Source organism: Somniosus microcephalus, chromosome 3 (assembly GCF_052327205.1).
Source record: "Somniosus microcephalus isolate GS21.2 chromosome 3, FLI_Smic_1.0, whole genome shotgun sequence".
Lineage (NCBI taxonomy): Eukaryota > Metazoa > Chordata > Chondrichthyes > Squaliformes > Somniosidae > Somniosus > Somniosus microcephalus.
In genome coordinates this window covers 19,115,899-19,127,513 of record NC_140989.1, presented here as the reverse complement: position 1 = coordinate 19,127,513, position 11,615 = coordinate 19,115,899, and the positions used below count along the sequence as shown (strand labels likewise).

Sequence of the window (11,615 nt, the reverse complement as noted above, 5' to 3'; positions counted from 1 at the left end):
GTTTAGTCTGGTTGTCGTGAAAGGCGTTATAGAAATGCAAGTCTTTCTTTCTCTGCATTAATGAGGCTGCCGCCTGTTTTGGACAGGAGCCCTTGATGCCTGTTTGCCAGCCTGCTCCAAGATCTCGGTAGGAATGGAGCGGGAAATCCTTCACTTGGACCTGGGTCTACAGTTCCCTGTAGTAGAGGGAGCACGGTCGGCCCCTAGACATGGTTCATGGCACTCTGCTAAGTGTAACGGTGTGTCAGTGTGGGAGATTTTCCCTAATACCAGTAAATGTTGCGCTTAAGCAACTGTTCAGATCCGAAATGGAGGAGTGAGTTAGCCCGGAAGATAAGGTTTGTAAGTTTTAAGCTCCTGCGAACTGCCTGATGTGAAGTTGTTTTAAACTTTAAAAAATCCATTCCTTTATCATGGGCCAGAAATTTGGGTCGGAGGTTTCCCGCGGGTGCAAGCCCCCGACCTGCACTTACCTTGCATGCCGGCCGTTGTGCTGTGGGCCCGCGTGGGATTCCGATCCTGGGCCTCCTCCAGCTGCCGGCGCGCAGTGCTTGCGTATCCCAGAGGCGCAGTTAGTTCGCAGCATCCCCTGGGATCACGTGGGCCATGGGGAGCCAATCGGAGCAGGGAATCTCCATTCATAGATTTGACAGGAAGACCTGTCAAATCTATGAATAGATCGGCCCGAAAACATAAGTAAAACTTCAAATACATTTTGTTTTTTAAATCACATTTTTAAAATAACTATAAAATAAACTTATGTTCCTTTAAAGAATTTTAAAATGATAAACCTATGGAAAAAATGTTTTAATTTTACTTAATTAACCTCTTACCTTGTTAAAAGCAGGCGTTGCGACTGCTTTTTAAAAGTGTAACTGCTGGAGACTTACCCTCCCGGAGAAACCTGCAAAAAAAACGTAAGTTCGATGCGCACGCGCTGCCTCTCCGGCGCACGCGTTCGACCTCTGAACCCCTTCTTTCAGGGGAACGGAAGTTCTGGTTTCCCACGCATGCGCAGTGCATGCACAAAACCGGCACTTTCGTTGGGCCTACGCGTGAGTACCCCGTGCGTACTCACCCGTGGGGACCCGAATTTCTGGGCCATAATTGGGACCAATATTGGAGATGTCTGAACTGCCAGTTTAGAGTTAATATGAATTACGCCAAGTAGGGCAGGGAGAAAAATGATAAAATAATGGACTTCTCAGTTCTCACCCACCACCCACCCCCCACCCAGCTTCCCCACATCTACAACCACCTCCCCCTCACCACCACCACCGCCCTGCAAAAAACATCCTCTAAAAACAGAAACACACAGACAGAAAGGCAGATGTGTTGGAGCACTGCTTCCCTCGGAGCTGCTCAGTCAAGCCCTGCCCGGCGAACAAGACGTGCCGATGGTGTCATTGGGAGGGGCAGGGTAAGGGCTGGAAAGACTCTTGGACCTCTCACTCTAACAGCACCTAACGAGAGAGGGAGAAGGTTCCTGGGGGCGGGGGGGGAGGGGGGGATCTGCTGAAGGACTCCACCTGGGGGGCGGTTGAACAATCATGGAACGAAGCTGAATTTTGAGCACGGGGAGAGAAAGAAAAGCCCTCAGAGGATCTCAGTCAGTCAGTCAGTGAGTGAGTGAGTGCTTCCCCCGCGGGGGGACTCGCTGAACGGAGTAGCAGTCCGCAATAGTCTCTCTCGCTTTCTCCCGTCTGCGTGGCCAGCTTGAGGTGGAACCCCGCGTTTATCACATCGGGAGAGACAAACAGGAGAGGACAGCAGTGTGAGTGTTTCAGATTTGGGGAAATCTCCCTCTTCCCTTTTTGAATTGCCAATTACAGTGTCACATTTCAGTTTACGTTGTCTAAAATTGTTCTATCAAAGCCACTCACTGACTCTCTCTCTCTGTCCATGTACAGAAGTCTCCACTTGTTGACAGGGTGAAACTTTCCTTGTAGAATGCTGCCCAGCCTGGAGATACTAATATAGAGCAGGTAAGAAATCGATGCTTCAAATGGAGGGGAATCATCATTGTTCATAAACTGAAAGTGGGAGAGGAAATTATATGTCACCGTTGGCAATGACGGATAGACTTGGAAAACCTGTGCGCTGTGCGGAGCGAAAGTTACCGGCGTTGTTGAATGGGTTTTTGGAAATGTCCTGGCGACACGGGGTAAATTCAGTGCTTCCCCCGTTCCGGAGAGCTGCGCTCCAAGAGAGCACCGGATTTGTAAAATCTGGGCTGCAGTCCGGTTGCACGAAATCGCTACATTTGCCCGCCGTCATGTGCAGGAGTGAAAATAAATCTTCCCCACCTTGACGATTGAGAAATCGTCAGTGGCAGACTTGACACCTGGCTGCTCGGGTCCCGACCTATTGACAGGTTGTTGTGTCTGGCAGGTTATTGGCGCGCCCCTGCTTAATGTTTGTGGGCAGGGGGAGGAAGGTAGAATACAGCAAGTTTAGGGAGGGGGGGGGGGGGGGAGAGGATGAGACCATGCCTTGAATTAAGCTCTACAGGAATCCAATATTCCCTCTATTTTTCTTGGCTCAAGCAGCCCCTTTAACGGGCTACGCGGGCCGTGCAAAATTCCACGCAGGCGCGGTTTTCCTGTGTAAAAGCCGGCTCACCGGTTGCGCGGGACCTCTGGAGCCCTGCGCGGCCACGCAGCTTAAAGGGACCATTGCACCAATCCCAATTCCGTGCTGTCAATCTTTATCAAACACAACTGCTAATGGCTTGGGCGAGGTGAGTTCTGCACCGATGCGGTCGGTTAGTTGGACAAATCCAACTTGCAAGTGGCAAGACAAGGTTGTATTTATACTGACACTTTTACACGCTTTTGGGGGCAAAAAGAATGGGCAGTGCTATCACCGTGCGCGCTGAAGTTGTGAGACACAACACCTTCTCCACCAGTCTGTCCTGCGTCAAGTTTGAGATTGCAGAGTGTCGTGCGATTTCAGCCCGAAGGTTTCCCCAAACCCTGTTTCAGTCAAACAAAGGACCCTTTCTCTCAGTCTCCGAGTTCTTTTTTAGGGAGGCAAGAGCTGCTTAACGTTCTCCCCCTTCTGCTTTTATTTCTGCTATTTTAGAACAAGCATTAATTAATTAAAAACGCCAATAACAAGCTATTTTAGAACAGGCACGGTGGCATAGTGGTTAGCACTGTTGCCTCACAGCGCCAGGGACCCGGGTTCAAATCCGGCCTCGGGCGACTGTCTGTGTGGAGTTTGCACATTCTCCCTGTGTCTGCGTGGGTTTCCTCCGGGTGCTCCGGTTTCCTCCCACAGTCCAAAGATGTGCGGGTTAGGTTGATTTGGCTATGATAAATTGACCCTTAGTGTTAGGGGATTAAATACGTAGGGTTACGGGGATAGGGTGGGATATGTGTCGGTGCAGGCTCGATGGGCCGAAATGGCCTCTATCTGCACTGTGGGGATTCTGTGATTCTGTGTGAAAACACATTGCCCTTGTGTATTGCCAATATATTAGAGATTGAAAGATTTGAGTCATCATATCATGACTAACATCTTACAGTAAGGGGATCGGGTTCCCTTCTGGATTCTGCACTTTACCCATCGTGATTCACCTCTCCACAACACACGCCATTTAAAAGAGGGGTCTTTGACGCTAATTGTTAACTGCATTGAGAAGTAAAATGTTGCTATCACAGAATTTATGGTGGAATCCTGATATATGCCAATTGTAAAGGGCCTGTTTCATTTTAATTATCTTTAAACACCCACGACATCCATTCAATCGGGTGAATGGTGACTTTTCAGCACTTGTGGCTCAAGTTACATTTGCATTCAGTATTGGCGCAACTAATTAGCTCCGATTTCCTTTGGGCCCTTCAGGAATTGCGCCTTTCGCCAGGGTTTTGAGTGAGATCATAAGCCCATTTGTATTGAACTTGTTCACCATTTTGCTGGTCATACAGACTGGAAGGAATCTTTCCAAATGCATTTAGAAGGTCACTACACATAGCAAACCGAGGGATTTTCACCCTTAATGTGTGTGTGTTTATACATATATATACTTACATACATATATATATCTATCTATGTGCTTCTGGTGTCAGACGTGGCTCAGTGGGTAACACTCTCGCCTCTGGGTCAGAAGGTCATGGATTTAAGCCCCATTCCAAAAACTTAAACCCATAATTCAGGCTGACACTCCAGTGCAGTACTGAGGGAGTGCCGCCCTGTCAGAAGTGTTGTCTTTTGGATGAGACATCAAACCAAGGCCCCCTCTGCTCTCTCAGGTGGATGTAAGTGATCCCGTGGCACTATTTCAAAGAAGGGCAGCATTGCTCTCTCCGGTGTCCTGGCTAATACTTAGCCCTCAATCAACTTCACTAAAAACACAGATTATCTGGGTCATTATCGCATTGCTGTTTGTGGGAGCTTGCTGGGCACGAATTGGCTGCCATGTTACCTACATTACAACAGTGACTACACTTCAAAAATCACTTCATTAGCAGTAAAGCACTTTGGGATGTCCTGAGGTCATGAAAGGCACTTTATAAATACAAGCCCTTCATGCATAGGTGAAATCTCCAATTACAGTGGGTATAATTCAAAATGGCAAAGAGGTCGCTTATTACTAGCTAGATCTAATGGCAGATTGATGCCAACTATTACGAGAGGTTATTATAGGCATGAATCATGGAGCCGTTCAGTGTTACAGCACAGACACAGGCCACTTGTCCCATCGAGTCTGTGCCTATGTTTTTCCCCACAGGGCTCCTAGTATTTTCCTGGTTGTTCCATATATGCTTCAGCATTCTTTGTTTCCCAGGCTGGTAATTCTCCTCTAAATGTATTACTGGACTCTGCTTCAAAAATTTCACGTTCTAATCACCCTCTGCGTGCAGAAATGTTTTTTTCTCACCTCCAGTAGTTGGGGTTTATGTTTTGCCTGTAGTATTTATTGTCCTGCAAGGCCACTTTTCAAAATGCTGTGGCCTGCTGCACGTTCTTGTTGATGCAGTGTGGTTTGGGTTGTATAAAGGCAAGATAGTTGGCAGAAAAACACTTGGCTTCAGGTCCTGATCTGATGTGAGGACCCGTCCCATCCGATGACCCACCTCCCACACTGCGAGTTTGCTGCAGTATATCTACAGCTCAGTTCTGGGCCCCGCCTCTCAGGAAGGATATACAGGAAACTCTTTTTTATCCGGCACCGACAGGACCGGCGTGGTGCCGGTTTATCAAAAAGTCCGGATTACAGAGAGTTATAGTTAAAAGGTACGAGAGCTCCGTACACAGCAACAAATCCAGGCTTCCCTGTTGCTTAGCAACAGCTGCAGGAACCCCGGCCACAGACCAAGCGTCCCTGTTGCTTAGCAACAAGTGCAGAAACCCCCGATTACACAGCCAAGAATCAAGAAACGGCCACTAATATGAAGAAAAACTTAACTGAACCTACTCCTGAATTTTGCCAGTCAACCGAGATTTCCAGTTGTTTGGGTGCTGGTAAATCGAGAGTTTCCTGTATTGGCCTTGGAGGGGCTGCAGGGCAGAGTCACCAGGATGATATCGGGGCTCCATAACATCGCCCGACTCTGCCCTTGCCTCAGCTCATCTGCTGCTGAAGCCCTCATCCACGCCTTTGTTACCTCCAGACTCGACTATTCCAACGCACTCCTGGCCGGCCTCCCACCTTCCACCCTCCAGAAACTTCAGCTCATCCAAAACTCTGCTGCCCCGTGTCCTAACTCACACCAAGTCCCGTTCACCCATCACCCCCTGTGCTCGCTGACCTACATTGGCTTCCGGTCCGGTAACACCTCGATTTTACAATTCTGATCCTTGTTTTCAAATCCCTCCATGGCCTCGTCCCTCCCTCTCTCTGTGTAACCTCCTCCAGCCCGACAACCCTTCGAGATCTCGCTGCTCCTCCAATTCTGGCCTCTTGCTCATCCCCGATTCTAATCGCTCCACCATTGGCGGCCGTGCTTTCAGCTGCTGAGGCCCTAAACTCTGGAATTCCCTCCCTAAACCTCTCCGCCTCTCTACCTCTCTTTCTTCCTTTAAGACGTTCCTTAAAACCTACCTCTTTGACTAAGCTTTTGGTCACCTGTGGCTCAGTGTCAAATTTTGTTTGATTACGCTCCTGTGAAGCGCCTTGGGATGTTTTACTATGTTAAAGGCGCTATATAAATGCAAGTTGTTGTTGCGTTAAAAGTGTTAAATTATGAGGACAGGTTGCATATTCTTGTATTCCCTGGTGTATAGAAGATTAAGGGATGATCTAATTGAGATGTTTAAGATGATTAAAGGATTTGATCGGGTAGATGGAGAGAAACTATTTCCTCTGGTGGGGGGAGTCCAGAACAAGAGGGCATAAACCGTAAAATTCGAGCCAGGCCGTTCAGGGGTGATGTCAGGAGGCACTTCTTCACACAAAGGGTAGTGGAAACCTGGAACCCTCTCCCCAAAAAAGCTGTTGAGGTTGGGGGTCAATTAAATATTTCAAAACTGAGATTGATAGATTTTTGTTGGGCAAGGGTTATTAAGGGTTACAGAACCAAGGCGGGTAGATGGAGTTAAGATACAGATCAGTCATGATCTAATTGAATGGTGGAACAGGCTCGAGGGGCTGAATGGCCTCCTCCTGTTCCAGTCTGGTGTGATACTGACATTTAACAGTGCCCAGGTGGACCAGTCGACCTCCTGAGAAGACTTGTATGGAATCTTCTAATGCTAGGGAAGAGGGGGAGCTTTGAGCTTTACTGTCCACATGTTGAAATATGGCGGCTACTTCACTTGTGCCTCCCAGTCCTGCGACTCAGAAGGGCAGTTCCCCTCCAAGTCACACACCATCCTGACTTGGAAATATATCGGCCGATCCTTCGTCGTCGCTGGGTCAAAATCCTGGAACTCCCTCCCTAACCTTCACCACACGGACTGCAGCGGTTCAAGAAGGCGGCTCCCCACCACCTTCTCAAGGGCCATTAGGGATGGGTGATGAATGCCGGCCTTGCCAGCGACACCCACATCCCAGGAATAGTATTAAAAAAAAATCCGGCATAGGAAGAGCAGATCTCTGAAAATTGTTGCGGCACTGTGATGACAATTAGCCCAAGGTGAGTTTCCAATTTTACAGAAAGAAAGACTTGCATTATTTAGCTCCTTTCATGACCTCGTGATGTCCCAAAATGCTTTGCAGCCAACTTTTGAAGCGTAGCCACTGTTGTAATGTAGGAAATGCAGCAGCCAATTTGCACACAGCAAGCTCCCACAAACAGTAATTAAACAAATGACTGGATAATCTGTTTTAGCAATGTTGCCTGAAGGATAAATATTGTTCAGGACACTGGGAAGAACTTACCTGCTCTTCTATTGAAATAGTACAGTGGGATCTTTTACACGCAGCTGAGAGGCCAGATGGGGCCTTGGGTTAATGTCTCATCTGAAAGACAGCACCTCCGACAGTGTAGTGCTCCCTCGGTGCTGGACTGGCAGTGTCAGTCTGGATTATGGGCTCACGTTACATGGAATGGGACTTGAACCCATGACTTGCTAATTCAGAGGCAAGAATGCTACCCAGTGAGCCACAGCTGACATCTTTCTACATGCATCGTACCCTGTGGAGTGCTTGTCTCAGATCAGCAGGTACCACTCTCAGAAGAGTGGCTTAGTCTAACTGATGTCTCAAAGTTCATATGGAGGGATAGATATGAGACCGAGTTTGAGCAGAGAAGGTCGAGAGGAGATTTGATAAAGGTGTTCAAAATCATGAGGGGTCTAGACAGAAAGATAGAGAGAAACTGTTCCCATTGGCAGAAGGGTGGAGAACCAGCGGACACAGATTTAAGGTGATTGGCCAAAGAACCAAAGGTGACATGAGGAAAAACTTTTTTACGCAGCGAGTGGTTAGAATCTGGAATGCACTGCCTGAAAGGGTGGTGGAGGCAGATTCAATCGTGGCTTTCAAAAGGGAATTGGATAAGTACCCGAAGGAAAAAAAATTGCAGGACTATGGGGAAAGGGCGGGGGAGTGGGACTAGCTGAAGTGTTCTTGCAGATGGGCCGAATGGCCTCCTCCTGTGCTGTAACCATTCTACGATTCTGTGAGTTAAATGGGCGCCATCTTCTTCTACAGGTTGTTTGTTTGGGTGTTCGGAGAAGAGAGCTGTAAGCAGTTCTCATCAGAAGTGTGTTACAATCCCTTTGGGAGCTGTGCATAGCGACATCGGGAATTACATTTATGAAAACTTCTCCCGTTGAACATTTTCAGCAAAATCAAAATAAAGATGTTCGTAAAAAAATGTGCTGTGATCTAAAAAAGAAAATGTGCACAGTTCTGGTCTCCATGTTACAAAAAGGATATCGGGGCACTGGAGAATTACAAGGATGATACCAGAGGTTGTACCTATCAGGAAAGATTGAACAGGCTGGGGTTCTTTGTCTAGTATAGAGAAGGCTGAGGGGTGACCTGATCGAGGTCTTTCAGATTATGAAAGGGTTTGATAGGGTAGACGTAGAGATGTTGTTCCCACTTGTGGGGGGGTGGGGTGCAGAACTCGAGCCCTAAATATAAGATAGTCACTAATAAATCCAATAGGGAATTCAGGAGAAACTTCTTTACTCAGAGCGTGGTGAGAATGTGGAACTTGCTACCACAGGAAGTGGTTGAGGCGACTAATATAGAAGCATTTAAGGGGAAGCTGGATAAACACATGAGGGAGAAAGGAATAGAAGGGTATGCTGATAGGGTGAGAGGAGGCTCGTGTGGAGCATAAACCCCAGCATAGACCAATTAGGTTGAATGGCCTGTTTCCGTGCTGTAAAATTCTATATACAGTACTCTCACCGGAAATACACAAGAACACTCTTACAATGTCACTACGCACATCTTACTCAACGATCTTTCACACAAGCACTTCGAAGGGGCGTTACATTGCACTTCACAGCTTTTCTTGCAAGCAGACACACACAATAAAAGGTCTGCGATAGATTCTGTATGGGAGGGCCGTGTCTCTTTAAGAGAGAGCAGGGGGGTTCTCCCCAGCATCCTGACCAACATCTAATCCCCATCCAACATCACTAAAAACAGATGGTCTGGTACTTTAGGTGCTGTAGTGTGTAAAAAATAAGTACCAGCATCCTAAAGGGGGAGAACACTGTTTATAATCATGGACTCGCAATCACTAATTAAAACTATAAACTTCTAGTTTAGAAATGATCCTTTGAGATGTCTGGAATTTTGGAATTCCCTCCCTAAACTTCCCCACCTCGCTACCTCTCTTTCCTCCTTTAAGATGCACCTTAAAACCTCCCTCTTTGACCAAGCCTTTGGTCACCTGCCCTAATTTCTCCTCATGTGGCTCGGTGTCAAATTTTGTTTGCTAATCGCTCATGTGAATCACTTTGGGATGTTTTGCTCTGTAAAGATGCTGTATAAATACAAGCTGATGTTTGAAAATGAACATTGAACGCATTTCTGTGACGTTCCTTTGCTGCTTTAGCGGACACAGAGGAAAGCCGCGTGTCACCCAAACATGTTCAGCGTTTGTTCGCTAATGCCGCCACTGTAGGCTCAGAAAAGTTTAGCAGTAAACTGGGCGCGACTGAGGACTGGGGCTTAGCGGGGTTGTTTTTTCTCCGCGTGAAGGAAAAAAAGACGTTTTCTGATAACTGCAATCGTAACTGGAGCTCCCCGCAGCTGGGAATGGAGCGCATTAGAAGTGAGCAAGACAAGGAGTAAACCGAGAGAATTAGCGAGTCTCCAGTGCCTGGACTTTGTCTGTGACATGCCTTTTTATCAATGGAGCTTCTCTCTGCGTGTGCCTGGGGTCTGATTGGGAGGTCTGAAAACACATTTGCGGCTAATTACTGAATAGTGACCTTATCCTTTAATTGCAGTTAGTGGGCGAGGGGGAGGGGGGTTGGAGCGGGGAGGTGGGACCAGGGGGACTTTAATTGGCAGATGTGGAGTAAAGGTTATAGTATCTGGGATACATTAACCAGAGTTACTAGTCAATGTTACGAACTTAAATAAAGACTCACAACAAACACTGTCCACCAGAAAGGAGAAAAGCCGCAGACCCTATGTCAGAAGCAAAGAAGAGTTGCCCAGTTGTAAAAAAGAGCTCATAGCAAAATACTGCGGATGCTGGAAATCTGAAATAACAACAGAAAATGCTGGAAACACTCAGCAGGTCAGGCAGCATCGAGGAGAGACCCAAGGGTCCTCGACCCGAAACGTTAACTCTGTTTCTCTCTCCTCGATGCTGCCCGACCTGCTGAGCGTTTCCAGCACTCTCTTCTGTTGTTATTATTGTAAAAAAGAGCTGTCTGTTCTCACCACAGAATTTTGCTTTTATTCATGCTGGACGTCCCTGTCAAGGCTGGCATTTATTGCCCATCCCTAGTTGCCCATCAGACAATGATGGTGGACACAGATGCTGACTGACCCTCCAGCATGTTTCCACACTTTCTATTTTTATTTCCAGTTTCCAGCATTGATATATCTTTTCTTTTTAATTCAGCTTCCGAACCCCCTCCCCCTCCCTGCACACAAGGACAACCCCCACCCGCACTTCCCCCCAATTCAAAATATTACCAAGCCACTACCTCATTATAACGTGTTGCAGTGGAGGACAGGCTTGTATCCTGTGTTGCAACAAGTGTTCTATCTAAAGCTTAGAATTTAACAGGGCTTCCCTAGTGCTTCAGTTGGCAAGGCTGCTGGCCCTTTGAGGAACTGAACTATCCTTGCTCGGACTGTCCCAAGTTTTGGTTTCCCGGACTGCTACTTTTAGCGCCCTGAAAAAGTTAGCGCCCCCTGCACCCGGAATTCAGTGGTAGCGCCCCAAGCAGGAGGCACGTGCTACTGGAAGCCCTCCCCCTCCCTCTTGAGACTCTCCCATTGAATATCGCGGCGATACGCGCAACAGTGCCACGCACATCATAACAGGCGCGTATTACAGGCCTCCCTCCCCTGATTTAAGGGGAGGGGCCTAGTGCAGCGCGCACCGGGGCCCTGCTGGACCACCAGGGAGCAGGGTGCCGGGCTGACGGATCGCGGCCGGCACCCTGCGGGAGGAGGCCAGAGGCGGCAGGTGCTGGCAGGCGTCCCCCAAAAAATGGCCACCCTGCACCTGCCTTTTAATTATCACCGCCCCGGCCGCAAAAACGCCCCCCTGACCCTGTCGGACATCGCGTCCGGCGGTAGGTCAGGGGGCGCGAGCCACTTTTGCGGCCGAGGCGCTGCGCACGGCGATGACGTCATCGCTGGAGGCGCAGCGCCGCAGGGCTCTACCGGTTACCGCCGCCGCTAACCTCCCGCTGAATTTCGCGGGAGGCATTAGAGGCACCGCGCCCAGCGCTAGTTTTTCTGAATTTTTCCCCCAAGGTGTCTTAGGCTTGGGATGGGGAAAAAATGAGCCACTTGCTCCCGATCGACCCCCTGCTGACAGGTACATGTATGTGGATGCCAACCGGCGATCGGGGTGGAGTTGGCTGTCATGCCCTTCATAGTCAAATAGCTCAGAGATCTCACTGTCTGGACTCAGTTCATTGAGGTACCAAATCCTGTGGAACGTAGCCCAGCATGAATCAGTGAATGTAGGTGTCAGCTGTCGCTCAGTGGGTAGCTCTTTCTTACCTGTGGG

General features: G+C 48.4%; 1 protein-coding gene across 6 annotated transcripts in view; it reads left to right on the top strand.

Annotated features, from left to right (window-relative positions):
• Nucleotides 1–1,520: 1,520 nt before the first annotated feature.
• The window catches only part of adgrg6 (adhesion G protein-coupled receptor G6), a 171,907-nt gene continuing 161,812 nt past the window's right edge, over nt 1,521–11,615 (top strand). For all 6 annotated transcript variants that reach the window (XM_085979249.1, XM_085979248.1, XM_085979245.1 and 3 more), the window contains exons 1-2: nt 1,521–1,774; nt 1,911–1,985. The gene's annotated coding sequence lies outside the window, so the exon portion shown is untranslated. The remainder of the gene's footprint in view (nt 1,775–1,910; nt 1,986–11,615) is intronic.